At 40.8% G+C, this 22,330-nt stretch overlaps 1 protein-coding gene across 1 annotated transcript in view; it reads left to right on the top strand.

The window, feature by feature from the left end:
- Nucleotides 1-10,866: 10,866 nt before the first annotated feature.
- LOC134527694 (aminomethyltransferase, mitochondrial) overlaps nt 10,867-22,330 on the top strand; it is a 38,888-nt gene continuing 27,424 nt past the window's right edge. The window contains exon 1 of the mRNA XM_063360598.1: nt 10,867-10,940. The gene's annotated coding sequence lies outside the window, so the exon portion shown is untranslated. The remainder of the gene's footprint in view (nt 10,941-22,330) is intronic.

Here is a 22,330-nt window from a genome sequence, read left to right as displayed (position 1 = left end):
CAGGTTGCAGTACATCTTGTCGCTAGCAATGCTCGGTCGTAACTAAATTATCATAGAAAACGAAACGGTATTTATGTCAGAATTTTCACAAGTTTGTCTCGACAATTGAACGATGCAAGCCGATCGTGAAGTATCAGACAAAAAGCATAGGTGTTTGGCGGAATATTTCCGCTATTCGTTATTTCGATCCTACAGTCGATTATGTTTGAATTTATACGATCATCCTGTTTGGAAACGTCAAACACCATTAACGGTGCCTTGTTCTTAAAACTGTCGGGACTCAGTATCGGTGACTGTATCCGCCCGTAGTAAGCTTGCTGAAACTTGGCATACATTTGATATGCTAGAAGAAATCTTCCACTTTCAAAATCCATGTTCATGTCAACGTACGGATAACTTTCGCTGTTTAAAAATATTTTTACATTACGTATTTGACAGTTATCGAATACGGAGCGACTTACTCCTGCATTAAGCTGTCTTCCGGTCTGAAGTCCGACGATGATGTATCTTGGTTTTTCCGTAGCGAAGCTGGACTTTACTATCCAATTGATACGCTGACTATGAGGCAAGCCAGGATAAGTTTCCAGGCTCCAGGATCGGAATGGCACATCGAAGTTCTTGCCATTTTCTATGTTCTTCAACATCTTGACCCGCTCAATGGTGCTCACTTGGATGTGGGGCAGCATCCACTCGATAGACTGAAGTGTTAGCGAAACATCTTGAGGGTTTTCAGCAGCGGCGACAATTGCATTAATGTGCGTGTTGGCTAGAAGCAGTACGAGCTCTTGTTTCGAATTAATGATTATATGCTTGTAGTCCTCAGCGAATCCGAGAAGCATGGACAGAGGAACACAAACTTCGAACTTCCCTTCGGCATAAACAGGAAGCTTATATTCATCCTCGAGAGCCCAACCGACCATCTTTGCAGCAGACAGTTCATTTGGCGTGAGCGAAAGGTAATTTTTCATAGCAGATGTTATGCCTACATCTCTCGTCTGGTCTACCTCGACACCATTGAGTACATAAGTAATGCGCTCGATTAGGTGAAGAATACCATTGCAGGATATTGATGTCGTTGTCGGGTGCGTACCATCCGCTTTTGTAAGCGTGCCTCTTATACGTAGAAATGACTGCGAAGGTAAAGTACAAATATCTTGGTGCTGTACAGCAATGCGGTACTCGTGCAATTCCATTTTCGTAATGCTGTCATCAAAAATGACCGGATCTTCCACGTTGAGGATTTCGTCTTCCATATTTATTCGGCACTTGTCCAATACTGAAAAGATACTTTATGTTGTCAGGTGTTAATGCACCGATGTCTGGTAGAGAACTGTTCTTATTCACGACAATACGATTTCTTTTATAACTGTTCGGTGTTACGAACTTTATGCCCATCGCTTCAAGTGCAGACGTAATGTAATTTCTTCGTCTTGAAAATTCACCAATCGTCCTCGCTGGTCAACGATTCGGACGACGACTTCGTGTGCGCACTTCACGACGACTGGAACGTAAATGATACTTTGCGGTACTTCTACCAGTTTATATCCTGGCGGGACCATCGGCGAAAACTCGTGCAGCATGTTGCTTAGTCTTCCGTTGAGATACGTTCCACTTGCCAAATTACAGTTTATTCTTATGACATTCACAGGCAAAATGTTTACTGCGCGCGTAGATTCGTACGTTCTTCCTGTACCATACACCTTTGATTCGAATCCGAGCATCGTACCTATGGTCCCAGGTTTCGTAAAGTCGACATTTTCACTGCATGTTAGAATGCTTTTTTGAGTGTTTGGATTTCCACGCAGTTGAAAGTCTACATCCTGTGGTAACATATCCCTGATGTAATTTGCAATGTCATCTATTTCGTAAGAGCCAACAGGTAACCGTATTTCATGAGCGGTCCCATCGCTTTTTAGGAAGCATATCTTGCAGTTTTCCTCGTCGATGTTCGGTATGGCATTATACGTTTGAAAATTTACGAGTCCGATACACCATTCTCCGTCTAAATCCAGAGGCGGGAAATGAACCGCCCGCAGCTCAGATGCGTGACCTGTCAAGGTAAGTGTTATCGACATGACTAATAAATTATCGTCACTGCACAACCTTTAAGTAGCAATTTTTATTGGTCAGCTAATTTTTGTTTGTTAAAAAGCGAAGACACAAGTGTCCGCAGTTTGTTTGATTTGGCCTCTGTTCCGTTTCGTAATTGTAAAACAACGTAGTGGTCCGACCCAGGTACTGTCGCAGTTCGGGCGGAGGCCGTAAATTTCCAAAACTATCGTAGTACTCGACCATGTTTCCAGTCTTTACATAGGCCACCCAGTGCGTGCCGCGACCCGCCGACGTGTCTAAATTAATGATGGCACGTTCGTGCGTTTTTGGCTTGCTGGGCAAAGTGTCTCGCATAAACACGCCGCGGAAGTTTGGTATTTTAAGTTTGCGTGCGTACTTTATTAAATCTACGTTGGTGAGCGGTCGTTTCGGTAGGGAACTTAGGATTTTTTCATTCGTTTGATTTGTGCGGCCGAGGCATGAAAAAAAAACGAATGAAAAAATCCTAAGTTCCCTACCAAAACGACCGCTCACCAACGTAGATTTAATAAAGTACGCACGCAAACTTAAAATACCAAACTTCCGCGGCGTGTTTATGCGAGACACTTTGCCCAGCAAGCCAAAAACGCACGAACGTGCCATTATTAATTTAGACACGTCGGCGGGTCGCGGCACGCACTGGGTGGCCTATGAAAAGACTGGAAACATGGTCGAGTACTACGATAGTTTTGGAAATTTACGGCCTCCGCCCGAACTGCGACAGTACCTGGGTCGGACCACTACGTTGTTTTACAATTACGAAACGGAACAGAGGCCAAATCAAACAAACTGCGGACACTTGTGTCTTCGCTTTTTAACAAACAAAAATTAGCTGACCAATAAAAATTGCTACTTAAAGGTTGTGCAGTGACGATAATTTATTAGTCATGTCGATAACACTTACCTTGACAGGTCACGCATCTGAGCTGCGGGCGGTTCATTTCCCGCCTCTGGATTTAGACGGAGAATGGTGTATTGGACTCGTAGATTTTCAAACGTATAATGCCATACCGAACATCGACGAGGAAAACTGCAAGATATGCTTCCTGAAAAGCGATGGGACCGCTCATGAAATACGGTTACCTGTTGGCTCTTACGAAATAGATGACATTGCAAATTACATCAGGGATATGTTACCACAGGATGTAGACTTTCAACTGCGTGGAAATCCAAACACTCAAAAAAGCATTCTAACATGCAGTGAAAATGTCGACTTTACGAAACCTGGGACCATAGGTACGATGCTCGGATTCGAATCAAAGGTGTATGGTACAGGAAGAACGTACGAATCTACGCGCGCAGTAAACATTTTGCCTGTGAATGTCATAAGAATAAACTGTAATTTGGCAAGTGGAACGTATCTCAACGGAAGACTAAGCAACATGCTGCACGAGTTTTCGCCGATGGTCCCGCCAGGATATAAACTGGTAGAAGTACCGCAAAGTATCATTTACGTTCCAGTCGTCGTGAAGTGCGCACACGAAGTCGTCGTCCGAATCGTTGACCAGCGAGGACTATTGCTGAATTTTCAAGACGAAGAAATTACATTACGTCTGCACTTGAAGCGATGGGCATAAAGTTCGTAACACCGAACAGTTATAAAAGAAATCGTATTGTCGTGAATAAGAACAGTTCTCTACCAGACATCGGTGCATTAACACCTGACAACATAAAGTATCTTCTCAGTATTGGACAAGAGCCGAATAAATATGGAAGACGAAATCCTCAACGTGGAAGATCCGGTCATTTTTGATGACAGCATTACGAAAATGGAATTGCACGAGTACCGCATTGCTGTACAGCACCAAGATATTTGTACTTTACCTTCGCAGTCATTTCTACGTATAAGAGGCACGCTTACAAAAGCGGATGGTACGCACCCGACAACGACATCAATATCCTGCAATGGTATTCTTCACCTAATCGAGCGCATTACTTATGTACTCAATGGTGTCGAGGTAGACCAGACGAGAGATGTAGGCATAACATCTGCTATGAAAAATTACCTTTCGCTCACGCCAAATGAACTGTCTGCTGCAAAGATGGCCGGTTGGGCTCTCGAGGATGAATATAAGCTTCCGGTTTATGCCGAAGGGAAGTTCGAAGTTTGTGTTCCTCTGTCCATGCTTCTCGGATTCGCTGAGGACTACAAGCATATAATTATTAATTCGAAACAAGAGCTCGTACTGCTTCTAGCCAACACGCACATTAATGCAATTGTCGCCGCTGCTGAAAACCCTCAAGATGTTTCGCTAACACTTCAGTCTATCGAGTGGATGCTGCCCCACATCCAAGTGAGCACCGTTGAGCGGGTCAAGATGTTGAAGAACATAGAAAATGGCAAGAACTTCGATGTGCCATTCCGATCCTGGAGCCTGGAAACTTATCCTGGCTTGCCTCATAGTCAGCGTATCAATTGGATAGTAAAGTCCAGCTTCGCTACGGAAAAACCAAGATACATCATCGTCGGACTTCAGACCGGAAGACAGCTTAATGCAGGAGTAAGTCGCTCCGTATTCGATAACTGTCAAATACGTAATGTAAAAATATTTTTAAACAGCGAAAGTTATCCGTACGTTGACATGAACATGGATTTTGAAAGTGGAAGATTTCTTCTAGCATATCAAATGTATGCCAAGTTTCAGCAAGCTTACTACGGGCGGATACAGTCACCGATACTGAGTCCCGACAGTTTTAAGAACAAGGCACCGTTAATGGTGTTTGACGTTTCCAAACAGGATGATCGTATAAATTCAAACATAATCGACTGTAGGATCGAAATAACGAATAGCGGAAATATTCCGCCAAACACCTATGCTTTTTGTCTGATACTTCACGATCGGCTTGCATCGTACAATTGTCGAGACAAACTTGTGAAAATTCTGACATAAATACCGTTTCGTTTTCTATGATAATTTAGTTACGACCGAGCATTGCTAGCGACAAGATGTACTGCAACCTGCAAGGTTTCCAGAGCCAAAACGGATTCGTGCTCAAGGAAATTGACGTCACTCACGACGGCCGGACTCGAACACGCACTTTCCGACCTCCGTATCCGTGGAAACTACTAGACGAAAAAAGTAAACGGTCGAATGAATGGCTATGTAAATATTATCATGGACTAGAGTGGGACGAAGGAAAAATTCCGTACCACCAAGTGAAAAACACTATTGAAGATTTACTACTGCAAAACGAAATAATCTACGTCGTCGGACCTGAACAGAAGAAATGGCTACGAGAACTGTGTGACGTCGGAGCAGCTGAAATTGTGGATATACAGACCGACTACGGTTGTCCTTCCCTGCGCAAGCTTAGTGCAATATACGTCGTGCAGCTACGTGACAAGTTTGAACGTGTCTGTGCCTGTACAAACTCGCAGTTAATGCAGAAATGGCACACACAGTGTTAGTAGGAGCCTGCATATATATATAAATGGCGCACCTACGTACGTGCCTTCAGTTGTCGTTCGACCTGCAAGAAGATGTTTACGTTTCATCCTGCTAACGTGTACGTGAGCGCAAGACCTAGCTTCAGCAGTGTCGAGTACAGCTACTGGGATTCTGGGTATCTACGTACATATACAGAAACCTGTGATGGAGGCGCTCAGCATTGGCGGTTTGCGCACTTTCCTGTGTCCTACGAACCGACCCAGCAGCTGGTAGATTGTTGCGAACCTGGAAACTGTGCCGTCTATCACATGAGACCACACACAATCCTTCCTGCCAGCATCGCTGAGGTAGTCGCCTCGTCTGCACGTGCAACACCAAACATGGCCGTGTTGCAACCTGTTGCGGCCTGCGATGCTTCTACGCAGACGTCCAAACGGTGTGCGTCTCGTCGTCGCAGTTCAGGCAGTGAATCTGTCCCAACTAGCACTGAGCCAAAGCCCAGGCGTAGACGTGGTCACAGACGTCACCGACCATGTCTTGTCGGAGTTGTCGACATCGCAGAAGATGACCAGCTGGAAACCTGTGTTCCTGATCCCGTGGCCTGCGAACCAGTTGGAACCGGAGTCGACGAGTCAGTTCGTGCGGCATTAAAGACTTTGCTTGTGAAAATGCTTGATTCCTTAACCTAATGTGTATTTGTGTATGTTTTATAAATAAATGTGTAAAACTTGAACTCGTGTGTTTTTTATTTCTATAATTTTTAGGTACCTAATAAAAAAATAATTTTAAATACAGACATTATTTTGACTCATGTAGCATACCAGTAGACCGTGGGTATATAAGCCAGGTTCGGACGACTGGACCCGCAGTTCACCTCTGGCCGCGGTGCTGTATGGACGTGCTCTCTCCATTAAGTTTCGTGAGATTTAGTTATGTCGACCGGAATAGAAAGTTTACCGTTAGCAGCGGGGACCTCGATGGCAGCAACGATGATGGAGACGGAGATCCCGATACCATTAGCAGAGGAGACCATGGCAGCGGAGGGCTCAATGGCTGAGGTGACGACAGCTGTGAAGATCCCGATACCTTCTGCAGAGGAGACAACGATACGTGCTGTTCCACCATCAGCTGAAGTTTCACCATCTGCATTCCAGACATCAATTAATGAAGAGCATACATCGCATCAATGCAAATATTGTGGTGCATCATTTACTAGAACTTCAAATGCGCGCAGACATGAAAGAAGCAGCTGTCAGAATAATGCTCAAAGAATACTGTTTCAGTGCAATAAGTGCAAAAAACTAATTTCACGTCTTGATAGCTTACATCTACATTATAAAAAATGCTATCGAGAAAGTTAAGTGTGAGTATAATTCCACGGTGCATTCTACCACGAAAATGAAGCCAAAGGACGTAACGGACAATCGCCTGCTTCAAACAGTGTTTTCCAACACGAAGAAGAAAGATCCACGAAAGCGTAAAGCTAACGTCGGTGACATTGTGCGAATCTCCAAGCAGAAAGGTATCTTCGAGAAAGGTTTCACTGCAAACTGGAGTCCCGAACTTTTCCGTGTGACACATGTTCGTGAATCAGAGCCTAGGACCTACTACCTCGAAGATTTGGACCACAAACCTATCCATGGAGGCTTCTATGCCGAAGAGATTCAGCCTACGTTGTATCCCGATACGTACTTGGTGGAGAAGATTATAAAACGAAGAAATGGACGGTCCTACGTCAAGTGGTGGGGCTTTCCACCTCGCTTTAATTCGTGGGTGGCAGATGCAGACGTCGAGAAATCCACAAAACTTTAGTAATTTGTCTGTGTATTTTTTTGTACTTGTAGTAGTGTAGTATGTAATAAATTTTTTTTAAAAGAACTTGTGGTGTTTTTATTTTCTCAAACCTAACACTTTTTTAGTATTTTTTAAATTAAAGTTATTTTGTATCAACCAGGGATCGAACCAAGGACCTAAGTCGATCTAATCAATCAGTATATGGATTACAAATTTATTTAATGATTTCTGAACTATTTCCCGGATCTCTAGCATTAAAATTACACATTTCCAATATGGTGGTCTTGATGTCTGATAGGATGGTGGTCGTAGAGGATTTAGAGTCTCTTTACGAATGTTGAACATGGTTTATTTAAATTATTTTTTTTACATAAGATTAAACATTATTGCAACGATCGGGTATCGAACCGAGGACGGGAATCGATCGAATCAATATGTAAATTAATGAGTGATTTATTTAATGAATTTTGAAAGTTTTCCCGAATTTCTAGCTAAATAATTACGGATTTTCAAGATGGCGGCCAAATGACAAGATGGCGGGTGTCACAGTAATAAATTATAACTGCACTCTAGCGGATACGAATTAAACTAACATGTCATCGGCGCACTCTAGCCGACGATACAATGATGATGGCTTCCAGCATCGAAGACAAGATGGCGGCCATGACGTCATACTAGATGATGATAAAAAGTGGTGGGAGTCAGTCTGCCAGCACCCACCACGAGGGAAGGATCGGTCGTCATTTTTATTTTTTTGCATTCGTCGGGTTCGAACCGAGGACTCCGAGCTCCGTGTCGAAAAAGTATGCTTTTTAAATATTTTTATTAAATTTTTATTATTTGAATTTTTTTAATAAATTTTAATTTTTTTTATTAAAATCGGATAATAAAAAAGTTAAAGATGGCGACCGTAACGAAAATTGCAACGGTGACGACATAATCCAAGATGGTGGTCATGGTATCCTTATTCCTAGAAATGGCTTAACTGAGGCTTGAGTTAAGGATGCTTAAGCCAGTTTTAGGAATTTTCAGCCGCTGGGATTTTTAAGGACTAAAAACGGGAATTTTTCCCTCGAAACGAGAAATTTTTCCCTCGAAATGAGAAATTTTTAATTTGTGTAATTTTTTGAGATTTTTTGGCGGAACTTTTTTCCACAAAAATGGAAATTTTGGCGATTTTTGAGGAATTTTGGGCAAATTTTGCCCGATTTTGGCGGATTTTGGCGATTTTTGAGGATCAAATTCAAGGTCAAGGTCAAAGGTCAAGGTCACAACCATCCAAGATGGCCGCCGTGACGTCACAATCCAATATGGCGGAGCCGGCTCTCGGCTCCACCGCCTGAGGCCTGATCTCGGAACCCCTATTATATACTACTTTCGATCCTTCTTTGCTTGAGGGTTTATAATTGGTTGAGATTCGCCAAGATGAACATTAAGCCAAGGACTCTAGTTATAAGACACACTTCTAACCTAAAGGCCAATTCTTCTCACACTTTGGTTAACACGTCCGGAGTAATGGAAGCAATAGCCTCTTCATTTTTGTCTCTCAACTCTGGAAAATTATTAGGCAGGCACGCGACATAGACACGATCTTTTATAAAGCCCCAAAAGAAAATAATCGCATGGAGTTATGTCAGGTGAACGTGGAGGTCAGCGAAAAAGAGCTCTGTCGTCTCGACCATTACGACCAACCTAACGGTCAGGGAATTCGACGTTCAACCACTCTCGTGCAAAGAGTTCCCAATGGGAAGGGGTTGCATACTGTTGCCAAATAAAGTTTACAGGTTCGCTCTCTACTAATTGTTGAAATAGCCATTCGTTCGCACTGCAAGCGAGACAACAACAAAACAGTTTTCGCGCATGCGCTTATATAAAACTGTTTGAGTTACTCTTTAATTTTGACCTGGAACCAACAAAACTCTACAACGCTTACAGTTTATACTATTAAATTTTATAACTGTGGCATTCTTTTATGGACATGTGAGGTGAACGGCTCTGTCTAGCGCCGGACTAACACCACTCACTAACACGAGCTCCCCAGCCACAGGGAAATGGATACGCTGTTTCGACGCGACTCAGAGGTGGCTGAGTGAGAGCTGCAGTGGGAGGCTGAGACAATCCCTCTCAGCATCGTTGCCACCCGCTTCACTTAAACCCAGCCAGTAACCTGTGGTTGGCTCAGAGGAAGCTGGCCGAAGCTCGTACAACTTACACTAGCTCACCAGGCCAGCACCGGGGCTGTTTCGTCACTCACTGCGTCCGTACATCAACGGAGCGGGAACTTATCTGGACGTCCGCTAAGCGATCAGACACACCAATTTTTTGAAGTGAACCTTCTATGCTGAGAGTTACGAAAATTCCAATCGCATGAAGGGAATAGTTGGGTACGTGGTGGGGGCATCGGTAGAGGAGGAGAGTGCGTCAGCGGCGACGCCACTCCAACGCATGCGCTAGCGGTCGAATGGGACAACGTCAAAAGGGGGGGGGGGGGGATAGATATGTAGCGTAGCATGCGGCATCTAGAGACCGGAAAAATTCGCGAATTCATTTCGCGATAGGCTAAAATACAAATCGCTATACCCCAGTGCTGCCTCTGCTATTGGTTCACAACTCACCTGGATAACTCTGGGCCAATGAGTAACACCCAACCAAAGCTTTATCGAATCACAGGCTGCTACGCTGGAACGTCTCACAAGACAGCAGCCAATGAGTGGGTGGCATTTGACCGAGTGTAAGTAGAACTATGGAGTTCATCCTACAGGTCATTGAACCCGCGAATTTTTCCGGTCCCTATATGTATGCCAGTTGTAACAGCAGGAAAGAGAGATGGCAAGGGAGAGGTAGAAATGACGCAGCAGTGACGCTACTGAAATTCTCGTAACGCAGTTTTATTTTTATTTTCATATCATACCCGCATTCTTACTATTCTCAATTTGATCTCTTTTACAATAAATATACTAATAATTTACCTGTATCATACCTAATAAGCAGGAAGTTTTACTTCGGTCACGCGTGGACTCCACGCACACACTTTTTTCCCTAACCTAACTCATTCTAAGTTAACTGGATAGGAAGGGGTCCGGGTTAGGGAAGATTCTAAGTCCGTCTCGGACGTAGCATATACGCTCCAATCATGCAGGGTGTTATCCCTGCAGGAGAGGTGCCATGCATCATGCGCTAATAGGGGATTGTCTAGCCATGGCTGCGATTGGCGCCATGACTAGCTCCCCTCACTTCTTAACTCTAGACTAAAAACTATATATGTTGGGCTTAGGAAAGGTATTAGTGTGTGCCTATGCGCATGGCAACTCTGCGCTGTGCTCCCCCCCCCCCCCCCCCCCCCACCATCCTCCTCATCCCACCCGTGTGCCGGGTAGTGCCGAGTGTTCGCGTCCAGCGGTGCTGAATATGAACACACATTGTGCGGCACAAGACACGTCGTGGGGATTAGCCATGAATTATTCCATCAAGAAGCTGCGTGATACGAACACAGCACAGACGCGCGGGCCTCAAGGCAGCAGGATGAGGAGGGGTCAGGAGGGGGACGGAAGCAGGCCGGGCGGGGCGACCTTTGAGTCCGCGGGAGGTCAACTGGCCGGCGACTCGCTCGGCGGGCAGAGAGACAGCCGCAGAGACCCCCGAGACAGTCGGCCAGAGCAACGCCCGGTGAGTGTCTCTGCTGTATCTGGACCTTCTTTTATTTGTAATCGGAACAGAAATATTCATGTAAAATTACAGATGTTAGTAATTTTGTACATTTACATGAAAACAATAGTGTTCGCAGTAATAATGGGTTTGTATTCTTACCCGGACATTTATGCTTCGTGTTGGCCCACCACCTCAGATATTTAGAGTTATTTGAAAAACGTTCGATGATAACGTTTCAGTTTTAACTGCGCACATAAATAAGCATAATAAAACTAAATAAAAATTTATTATTGAATGCTTAATTGTATTTTCCATGGTTAAAAAAACATTACGCATGAATGAAACATCAATTAAAATATGAAATTAAGTGCAACTTTCATTAGGAAAAAAATGTATTTCTTATATGCCAAAGTGTATCCTACAAAGTTACAACAGCTTTCTTGTGGTATTACAAACAATTTCTTGGCAACTGGTTTCCAAAGGAATATTTTTAAAAATACAGAAAAAAAACTACTTCTATGTATGTACCACGTTCAGTACATGTAAAAAATTAAATACTCTTTGTTAATTACACAAATATTTATATAATACACACGCATAACCAAGCTAAATATGGGCATTTAAATCTATCTAAACTAGTAGCTCGTTTCTAAGATAGGTCTATCTTATGCACGTTAGTCCTGAAAGCTTCTTTCCGGAAAGTATGTAGTCCTTTTTTTTAAATTTATTTTCAATGAAGAAAGAACATCAGTTACACGGAGAGTGCGGTTTAGTTCCAGATAAATGGATATTCATAAGAACTAGCCGATTTCTGACTTCCTAGATTTTTGTTCCGATGTAAATATGGTTAATATGCACATGGAAAGAATTTAGGTTTCTGCTGAAGGTTTAAAAAAGTATTTTCTTAAAATGTTATGCTCCTGTATTTTCGTTTTATATTTATGGTATAAAAATTATATCACCATGAATAGTTGTTTATAAGTGGCTTTATGAACTCCATAAGTTTTATATAATGGTTTTGAGGGACTTAGAATACTATTTTTATTCTTAACGTGTAGTAGTAATCAGTTTTTAATTGATTCTTTGCATTAGGCCTTTGTCTTAAAATTATTCATATTTAGGACAGTATTCGTAAATCATAAAAATTTCGTTTTCCAAAACTTTATATCTGAGATTTTCAAGGGTTATGGGAAAACTTTTTATTATATTTATAAGTATTAATTTAGATAAAGTAATTTCAGATAAACGCAACAAAAAACTATTTATTCAAAACTATATAAGACACCATTTCATTCTTTCAACACATGCAAAGATCAAAATATAAATCTGTTTTAAGGTTCGCAAAATCATTCTATTACCCTTTGTAAATCATAAAAATGTTGATAAACTGTAATTTTACTATAGATATATTAATTTTAAATCACTGGGGGGGGGGGGGGGGGAATACAAAATAAAGATGCAAATAAATTAGGAAACTGACCACTTATTAAGTTTTAGAAGGTTATTTTAATATTCCAAGATCAATTCCGATAAATTTATGAAGGTATTCCCTAAGTTTACGATAGTTCAAGGATAAATTTAAATCAGTGTTCTTCGTAATGTTTTGGGGGAAAAATTGTCGGCATGCGTCCACTGTTGGCACATTTTATTGAATAACGCCTGTGATTCACCGGAAAATAACCACGTCACATTTAGGCATATTTCTTAAAACCATAATAGTGGGGAGAGGTTATGTTGTTCTGCAGACTTCAGCGACGCCAACACTTTCTATTTCAAGGCGCTCATTAGACAGTGATTGACAGCCATCGACAAGAGAAGCCATTCCCGTGTTTAGCCTGGTCGTTCAGGACGCGTTTGCTTCCTCAAAGACTTGATGTTACTCGTGTGGGACGTGTACTAGAGAGAATAACCATATTCCGGTGCTTTTTAACACACAATTAGCATTGAAATATTTTTTTTTTTTTTTGGAAAATACGTGTTCCTAATAAATATCTAATTATTTTCTTTCTGTAGTTTCGTTTAATTGATTATAATATGAACTTAATTAATGTTATTTATAACTACATTTATAGATGTTATTTCAACAATTTTAAGCTTGACTTAAATTTTAGCTGTAGCATGATATTAGATCATGACACCGTGTGTTTTACCTTACAATTTTCAATCAGTTGTTCGAAGACAGCAATTGTAAAACTTTCTTCCTCCCATTAAGTTATCATACCTTAATCTCTAAAAAAAAATATGATATTTGCAAGATTCTGGACCTTAATATTTTATTTTGTGACTGAGACAGGGTGTCTAAGAGCCAGTAAACATGCAAAGCCATCAGGAGGAAAATACGAAGAAAAAAAAGCGGGAAGCATCACAGAGGTTATCATGTTTACGTAAATATGCTTGGCAAAAAAAACTTAGTTCTACATCACTGTGAGCAACTGCTTCTTGGCTTTTAGCTTGTGACCGCGTCTGGGAAAATGGTGGTGTGCCCAAAGTTTCGGTATGCTGTGTGATAAACAATAGAAGGTCTGGTGTTCTAGCACAATAGTATAAATATTTATTTATTCATTTTAATTTACTATTCAGCTGAGGATGTCCCTTCATAAATACTGTGCCAGAACACCAGTTGTCCTTCGCCCTTGAAGATGGCTGCAACACGGTTTGTTGAAACTTTAGGCACATTATTTCGACGGACTTGGCCTCAGCCAAAACAACAAAAATAAAAGTGCACTGTTAAAATATTTTACCTTCAATTCATGAAGAACGCTGGTTACCAGTTATCCATGTATCTGCGTAAATGTATTGCTATCTACGCAAATTTACGGACACTGATTTCACTAACTTTTAACATGATTTCAAAAGATTATTTATTGGTATATAAATAAAACATCAAAAAACTTGTTACGTCTAAATGAAGAACATCTGTTTTGTACACGTGTGTGTTTTCCTTTGTTTAGAGCGAAACATACAACGGGGAAGTCAAAATAGGGCGCAGTTTTTTACGAAGATTCAGTTATCTGTAGTCATGAATATTTGTTCGTTCATTTGAGTTAAATTGTTGGTTGAAAAGTCCGTAAATGTACTCTAATTTCTGACAGTGTCGGTGGAGTCTCTGACCACGGAAGACCACGGGCTGATACCGTGATCAACCGACATGTTTGGCAGGGAAGCACGAGTAATTCGGTCAGTATCAACGCGTTCCCGTTCCCGCATAACGCGCACTGCGTAGCTTGGAAGCTGTTCCGTAACCTCGGCAAGGCGCACCAGTCCGCGCGGTGCGGCCAAGGCTGCTGCGCCGCCACTCCCGGAAGTGAACGGCACAATGTCTGCGGGGGAAATGGTTCCGCTGACGCCACTGTGATATGCAGGGCCGTCATTTCACGAGGGAAAAGAGGGGGGGGGAGGGGGGACAAATTCCCTGAGCACCGAGGAGGAATTCCGAAATAATTTTTCATTTTTTAGTGTCTACCCTTACACATTTTTTTTGGTTGTAAATTGAACAGAAATATTCATTTAACTTACAGATATTTGTAAATTTGTACATTAACATTAAAACAACTGTATCACTACAAAATAGTGTTCGCAGAAATACTGCGTACAGATTCTTACCCAGGCATCTGTGCTTGGTGTTGTCCCAGTTATTTGTAATGCGTTCCCTGAATAGCTTTCCAGTATGATCTGAGCACCTACTAAGCACAGTTAAAACAAATAAAGTCAAGTTGTTGAATTTTAGATTATATTTTCCATGGTTTAAACAAATTATTCTTGAATGAATTATTAATTAAAATATAAAATTATTCGCTAATTTTCGTAAAACAAATTCTCAAAAAAAATATTTTTCTCGAAAAACGTATTTCATACATGCAAAAATAACCATAGTAATTTGTTGTACAAAGATCAATAAATGTTTTAAAGTATTATAAACTCTTTCTTGGCATCTGATTTTCCAAAGGAACCTCTTGCAAAAGTACAGAATTTTTTTCCCGTGTATTATAGTAGGACCGAGGTTACCATTCTATTGTTAATAAAATTCATTGGAACTTTTCCAATTATGCCATTTTTTCCACATCACGTTAACAGTTATGACCACGGTAAACGTTAGTATTGAATTTTTTTGTAATTTTAACTGTGGAGTTTAAGAACTTGTACATTATGTAATAAGAAGCAGGTTCGACAGCATTATTTGTCACCGGGTCCTTAGTTACTATTGACGACTGACGATATGACATTGTTGGAAGGACAGTGAAATCTTGGTAGGTTTGCAGCTGATACACAGGCCGATTCGTGAGGGTCTGCTACCATTCACAGGGCTTGTTACTTGTATCATTTGGAGACAAGGCGTCCTTTGATTATATACTGTAGCGTCATACGTGACACGTGTTTATGCAGTTTTTTTGTAAACAATGCCCTTCATGTACTTAATCATGCTGTTCATTGTAAGGCATTTCCTTCTCAGCCAAACACCATCTTACACAATTATATGTGTTTTTTTTACTTAATCCATTTAAACTATGGGAATGATATTAAAAGATTGGATTATATTGAAACAAAAGAGTTTATTGAAAGGCAATTCACCCGCTTTAAGTACTTGAACTAATAACGTTATAATATTGTGTTTAATAAAACATTAATATTCTTTAAGGTGTTTGTTCATTTATGCTTTATTTTTATTTTCCGAGAATAAAACTTCATTAAAGCTGTTTTGGCCCATTAAAAACAAATCATTATTTAAATTTAAATATGTATGGCTGCTTTTTACATATATTTTACCAAATATGTGTTAAAATCATGTTTCAACATAAACTAAATCGTTTCCAGGACGCAGCCAATTGCTACGAAATCACTTTGCCATAAAATAACTAAGACTTTTAAAAAATCCAAGAAAATTTATAAAATATTAGAATTGAAGATATTTCAAGTTCTAGGAGTATTTATTTCGTTGAACAACAATACGACTGCGGTTACGTCATTCAAGGAATGAAATCCCATGAAAATTTGATGAGATTGGAAGCACAGTTGGGTTGTACGAAAGGGCCTTAACTGTGTTACGTTCCAATGAACCTCTGCCTCCATCGATTCCCCGATGAAAGACAAAGAAAGGTTAACAACATCGGCCTGACGAGATCTGTGTTTGAGTCGGCTATCTCCTGTTTTCTATTGACTCCCGAGTTCAGTCAACCCACGTCTTTGAAAACAACACGACATGATTAACTCACGTACTCTCCGTCGATTTCTTAACAGTCCTAGAGAAATAGTAAACTCACTGTCTCACGAAATAAAATAAAAGATTTAAACATTCCCTGCTACAACTACGTTCTCTCGTGTTAGCGGAAACACTTAATATCCGCTCTTTATCCTAAACGTCTTATCTACACTTCTTAGAAAGTCTTAAAGAAATATTTTCAACCGAATTTTTTGAAGTTTTATAATATAATTTACTCTTAATTTGAATAGTAACCAATTAAACAAAACGTAAGTTTAAGAACAAAATTATTTCTGCTTTGGCTGATGTTTATTGACTCCAGAACTACGATAATTACTTAATATATTCATTAAAAATGTTTTATTATAAGCCTAACTCTATCGTTATTACAGAAAGTCGTGTGAAAATTAAAATGTAGCTTGAATGTAATGCTACTTGTTTGAGTATAAATAAACTCCACATTCACGTGCAAAAGTCTCGGTAAGGATAAAAAAGGATCAGACAGGAAGTGGAGGTGTCTACTGTGCCACATTCAGTACAGCGCTAGCCAGAGGAACGCAGCCAAACGCGCTTCCAAAGAATTTGTGGAGGATTACCTTTTAATTTTCTACATTTCAAACAAATTTTTTACGGTTCGTTGAAAATGAGGTATTAATGAATGTTAAACGTTAGTTTACATGTTACAGTTTAGCTGCAGCCAGAGTCGAGATATGTCATAAGAATTTCAATTGCACATCAGGGAACCCCACTAGCTCACTTGGGCGTAACTAGGATGCCTACAAATACCTGACGAACCAATTTAAGGACTTTTTCAGGACCTTTAACTTAAATATATCTACAGGTACTTTTGTATCAAAGGGTGATATTTAACGTGTTGCAGGTTGTTTCAGTGGTCAGATCGCTTGCCTCCCGGCAGAATATTTCACGAGTGGTAAACGGGGCGGACGTCGCCGTGTGCCAATGGGTTTACCAGGGTTACTCCAGTTTCTCTCTCCCACCTTTCCCCCAAATTCTTTTCATCAGTGCTCCATTCACTTTGTTTTCATCTTTCTTTGCCTCTTATGACCTCGATGTCAACCGTACGGTCACGCTCGGTTCTCACAAGCTCAATAGGTGATTTCATTTTCTTTTCATAACTGTTATTTGAGGTGATATCCCCTTAAAGTTTATCATAACATGTCGCTTGCAATAATTGTTGATTCACGAATTAATAATAAATTACAGGCACTTGTGTGCATTTCTACCACTATTATATGATACTCATGTTAGTAGATTATGCCCTCAGCAAAATTGCTATGAAACACGAGGTGCAGGTGATCAGCTGATTACGGGTTGCTTTTTGAATGTTTCTATATTAATTTTATTTATGTGTTTTTGAGGTTTCGCTGTGAATTACAGTGTAAACTAGTAAATTACGTACGTTTATTAAAATGTTTTATATCAATCGTACCCATCGCAGTAATAATTAAAAGTAAATAAAGTGATCTAGTGTGATAAATTATAAAGAGGAAGGCTACCGGATAGTAAATAAGGAAAAGATGAAATAACACACACAGTATTTTTGTTTAAATGGAACAGATATATTCTAGTAAAATAACAAATATTTGAAAATTTGTACATTTACATGAAAACAACTTTATAACTACAAAATGGTGTTTTCAGTTAGTACAGACTTCAGACTCTTACCCGGGTATTAATACTTTGTGTTGTCCCAGTACCTCAAATAGTTAAAGTTATTTGTGAACCCTTCCCTGAATAACTTTCCAGTACTAACTGCACACGTTAGTAAGCATAATAAAACAGAACAAAGCTTAATAATTGACTTTTCTATTATACTTTACACAGTATAAAAATTATGCTTGAATGAAACACCAGTTAAAAAATAAAATTGTGCGCCAATTATTTAAACAAATAAATATTTTTTTTTTACTCAAATTACATCTTTGCCTCGTCCAGGGATAGAACCAAGGATAGAAATCGGTTTATTGAAGCAGTACATTATTAGGTGATTTTTGTATGCATTTTGAATTTTTCCCCGAAATTAAAGCCAAATAATTACAGAATAACAAGATGGCGGTTAATATGTAATCATCAGCATATTGGAGGTTGATATATAAAGAATCTAAACCGCTTTTAGGATTGTTCACCATATTTTATTAAATGGGTATCTTTTACCTAAAATTATGTATAATGCTTCGACCAGGGATTGAAATAAAAGGACTGAAATCAATCGAATTAATCAGCAAATAATTCGGTGATTTTTTTAATGATTTTGGAATTTTTCCGAATTTGCAGCTAAATAATTATTGATTTTTATTATGGTGGTCAATGCGTAATCAACCCTTTACTGGATGCCGGTAGATAAGGAATTTGAGCCTCTTTTGAGAATTTTTCATCACATTTCATTAAATGTTTTTTTCTCGTTAAAAAATATTTTTTTTTTCATCGAGCAGGGATTTAATATAATAGAAAACTCTAGACTCAATCATTATTTTAACAAAAGTATTTTTTAATGATTTTTCGAAAATTTGCCGATTTTCTAGATTAATAATTACACATTTTAAGGATGATGGACAAGATGGCCGACGTTTTTTACCAAAAAAATTATATATGAGTAACATTTTATGAATTATAAATTCATCCCAATTTTATAACTTAATAAATATTGATTTTCAAGATGTTGAAAAAAAACAAAATGGTGGTCATGTCATCATCCCTATCATAGGCAACGAGCTACGGACACTCCCGAACATGACGGAATCCTTACGACTGGTAGGCCACAACTGAGCAAGCCACCAAGCCATGGTCCTATAAGAAATAGTGTGCCACCAATTTGTATTTTTGGCACAATTCTAAATTCAATTTTTTGAAAAATAATTTTGGAAGTCATTTTTGCTGCTAACACTTAAACTTTTCCGCCTCCTGTACACTCCCATTTAATCTTTGTCAGGCTAGTTCCCCAATCCTTTCTCAGCGCTGTATTTGGTTTTTGCCAACCATTTAATGACCCAGCAGGCGCTCTCGTCTTATTCTCGCTTTGGCGCACGCCCGTCGCCTGTAATTCTCCTCCGAGCCGTGATCAAGATGGCTTATCTCGTTGTTCTCCCAGGGCACAGTTTTTCTTGGAGCTCTCCTGGCGCAAGCAGCCCAGAGACGCACCCACGAGTCGTTTTGCTCAAGCTACCAGCATGTCTCGGGCTTAATTTCCCACATAGCGCAGTTTCCACCCCACCCCCTCTTTCAAGCCTTTCCAGGGAACCAGGCCCAGTTCAATGGCCGGCCATCAACCCTGGCTGAATCCAAGGACGCCCATCGGTCTTCGAACATACTGCCTCTGTCCTCTCGTGGCAGAGTTGCGAGTTATTTCCCCTGGGTGTTTGAACGCTCGCTAAACGCCTGTCCCCTGGCACATCACGCGACAAGCAGTGCCCCATAATTCATTTCCAAGCCACCAGAGCGCTGCACTAGTCCCCTCCATAAGCTCCATGCTTTAGCATTCTTCTCGTGCGAGTCGATCTTTTCTTGTTTCGGACACCCCTCAGTAGGTCGCGCTGCCATCGGCCAGTACCACCAACTTCGAGTTATAGAAGTCAGTATTTCTCAACCACCCCCTCGGAAATATTCGGAAACTTTTGGTCCGGAAGTCGAAGTCTCCCTCCCCCCTTTTTCTTTTAATTGACTTCGCCTTTTTAATTACGAGTCGCTGCCACCCCAAAAACACTCCACGCCGCGACAGCAGACTGACAACTCCGAATCATCGGCGAGCAGCATATTGCAAGACTTCACTCCGGTAGTCGTGCAAATATGTAGTCAACTAGGCAGGGGATGTTCTCCCTATAACTCATTTTTAATCATGAATTAGTCAGTATGCCTGCCTGGTAGAGGTAGTTAAACTTTGCTCAATTTAATAATGATTTTAAATTCTGAAAACGTCCGCGTCAACCGCGGGTGTTCGCGAGCTTGGCACCCTGGCGGACCACTTGGTTGGCGCTGGAAGCCATCTCCCTGTCTGTTGAGTTGTCAACCTTTATTCCCCAACCATCACCGTTTTAGTGAGCATTTTCTGCCTATTTTACTAACTGGCTGTGAACCAGTTCTGATCATGTTCATTTCGGGCTTGTTCGCAAACAGGGCCCGAGAGCCGGATGTGGACTTGAACACACCCCCCTCGACTCCTTCGTCCGGGAAGCTGGACGACTAAGGTACCTCGGTATCATGTAACACGTAACCTTCGGCCAGTTAACGTCAAATCTCCAGTCCTCCAGAATTTTGTGATGTCTTCAGCGTGTCCAGCAGATAACTCCGTTAAAGAAACTGGAACATCCAAAAATATTTATTGCGTAACATTTGTAACTCTAAATACTAGGGATTGTTTATGTTAACTGATTGTTTTTGATTCCGTTCTAATCATGCCAAATGTAAACTTATTGGTAATCTTCTAATTCGAGCCCATACATTAAATGTTGTAATTTTAATATTTTTAAATATAATTTAATACGTTTAATATATTTGTCAACGAACTTGTAACGCCCCTCGTGCTCAAGTTTTATATTATTTTAAATTAATCAAAAAGTCCTTGGAAACTGCTGGGCAAAATATTAAGAAAATTTAAAGTTAATTACCAGAGGGGGCACGAGACGGTGAACAAGACAAAATTTACACTCCCTGCACACTAGTAACTTGGGAGTTCGTGGATCGTTACAATGAAGAAGGTAATTGATAAATAAATACACAACATCGGTAGCTTGGTCTACAGGTTTTCCTAGTTTATTATTAAGGAATTTTGTGTTCGCATTATTAAAACCTGACAATAAAAATCTTAGTAATTAACAAAGTTAAAGGGGGCGCCCCAGGATTATTTAAAACAATACATATTACACCTTAACAAAAAATTATTACATAATCAAAAATTTAAAAATTGCACCAAATTTGAATGTCCCAACAATTACATATATATATGAGTTTCCTCGATTTTACAGATTCTTGAGGATGACGTCCTTCAAGCACTGCTCGCTGGTATCTTTGTTTTATGAATTTAGTTCCTTCTATGCAAGTGAAAAAAAAAATATATCTCATATCACCCGGGTCTTTCCAGGATGACATCGGACTGCGGAAACATCTCTTCTAATGTGACCTGCAGTGGAGGTGCAGGACCACGAGCTGGGAGTAATTTGTCTCTCCAGCACTTCGACCCTGTCTGAAACCCTAATCAAATTCAAAACGAATTAGACTTGCTTCCAGACAGTCCTACACCGTCGGCGCAAAAGGCCAACAAACGGGAAGTGGGGGAAAAGGCTGCATTACTCACCAAACAGGGTGTAGAGTTCGGAGCTCACTAGGTGTCTCGCGCCGACATCAGGATGCCGCGGACCGAGAAGTCGCGGATGCGCGAACGAAACCAGAATTTTTTAGAATTAAATATGAATAGATAAAAATTTAACTATGCATGACTTTTCTAAAAACTACCTCTGCCTGGCTACTGTACAAACGGGATCACATCCCTTAAGCAAGCTGACTACATTCTCGTGCACACGAAAATCGCCGTTCCCGCGAAAAGCCTCTTAGCGCAGAGGACGCAGAGAAGACGTGGTCAGTAGCCGAGGTCAGAGGACTGAGTCCACGAGGGCAGACTAGGCTTCTAATTAAAACAGGCGCTAAAGCCCTGGGGAGGAGGGGGGGAGGTTCGGTTCTAAGCCGAAAATTTCCGAAGGAGTCCGAGGCGGGCGTGACAAGAACACGACATGCGCACTCTCTACCGGACCGAAACGAAGGCAACGAACAATCGACTTCTACAGGTCGCGGGAAGAAAGCATAGTGCCTTATGGCACCGCGACGCTGCTTTCTAGCGGCGTAAGGGGGAACTACTTGAGGCGGTGAGCTGACTTGCCACCAGGTGTCATGAGGGTGAGCTCTGCACGCTGGTGACCAGGCCCGCGGTTACTTTTTCCTCCGCTAGATGTTGGGGATGTGTCTGTCGGACCAGGAGAAGGTTTTTGAACTACGCCATCGTCCCGTCCGGTCACTGCTCCTAGCTTGATTTCTCAGAACTAAAGTGATGTGGAGAGATAGGGGGGGGGGGGGTACAGAAAACGCCACTCCGCTGGGAACACAGCTCCACTGGATCCCCATGCGTGACGAGACATGCTATTCTCAGCAGGTCTCTACAAGGTAGCAGCTTGCAGCCCAGGAGATGCTGTATGCAGTTTTGGTC

This window comes from Bacillus rossius, chromosome 1 (genome assembly GCF_032445375.1).
Source record: "Bacillus rossius redtenbacheri isolate Brsri chromosome 1, Brsri_v3, whole genome shotgun sequence".
NCBI lineage: Eukaryota > Metazoa > Arthropoda > Insecta > Phasmatodea > Bacillidae > Bacillus > Bacillus rossius.
Note: the sequence above shows the minus strand (reverse complement) of the source record. Positions and strands in the feature narration are given on the sequence as shown.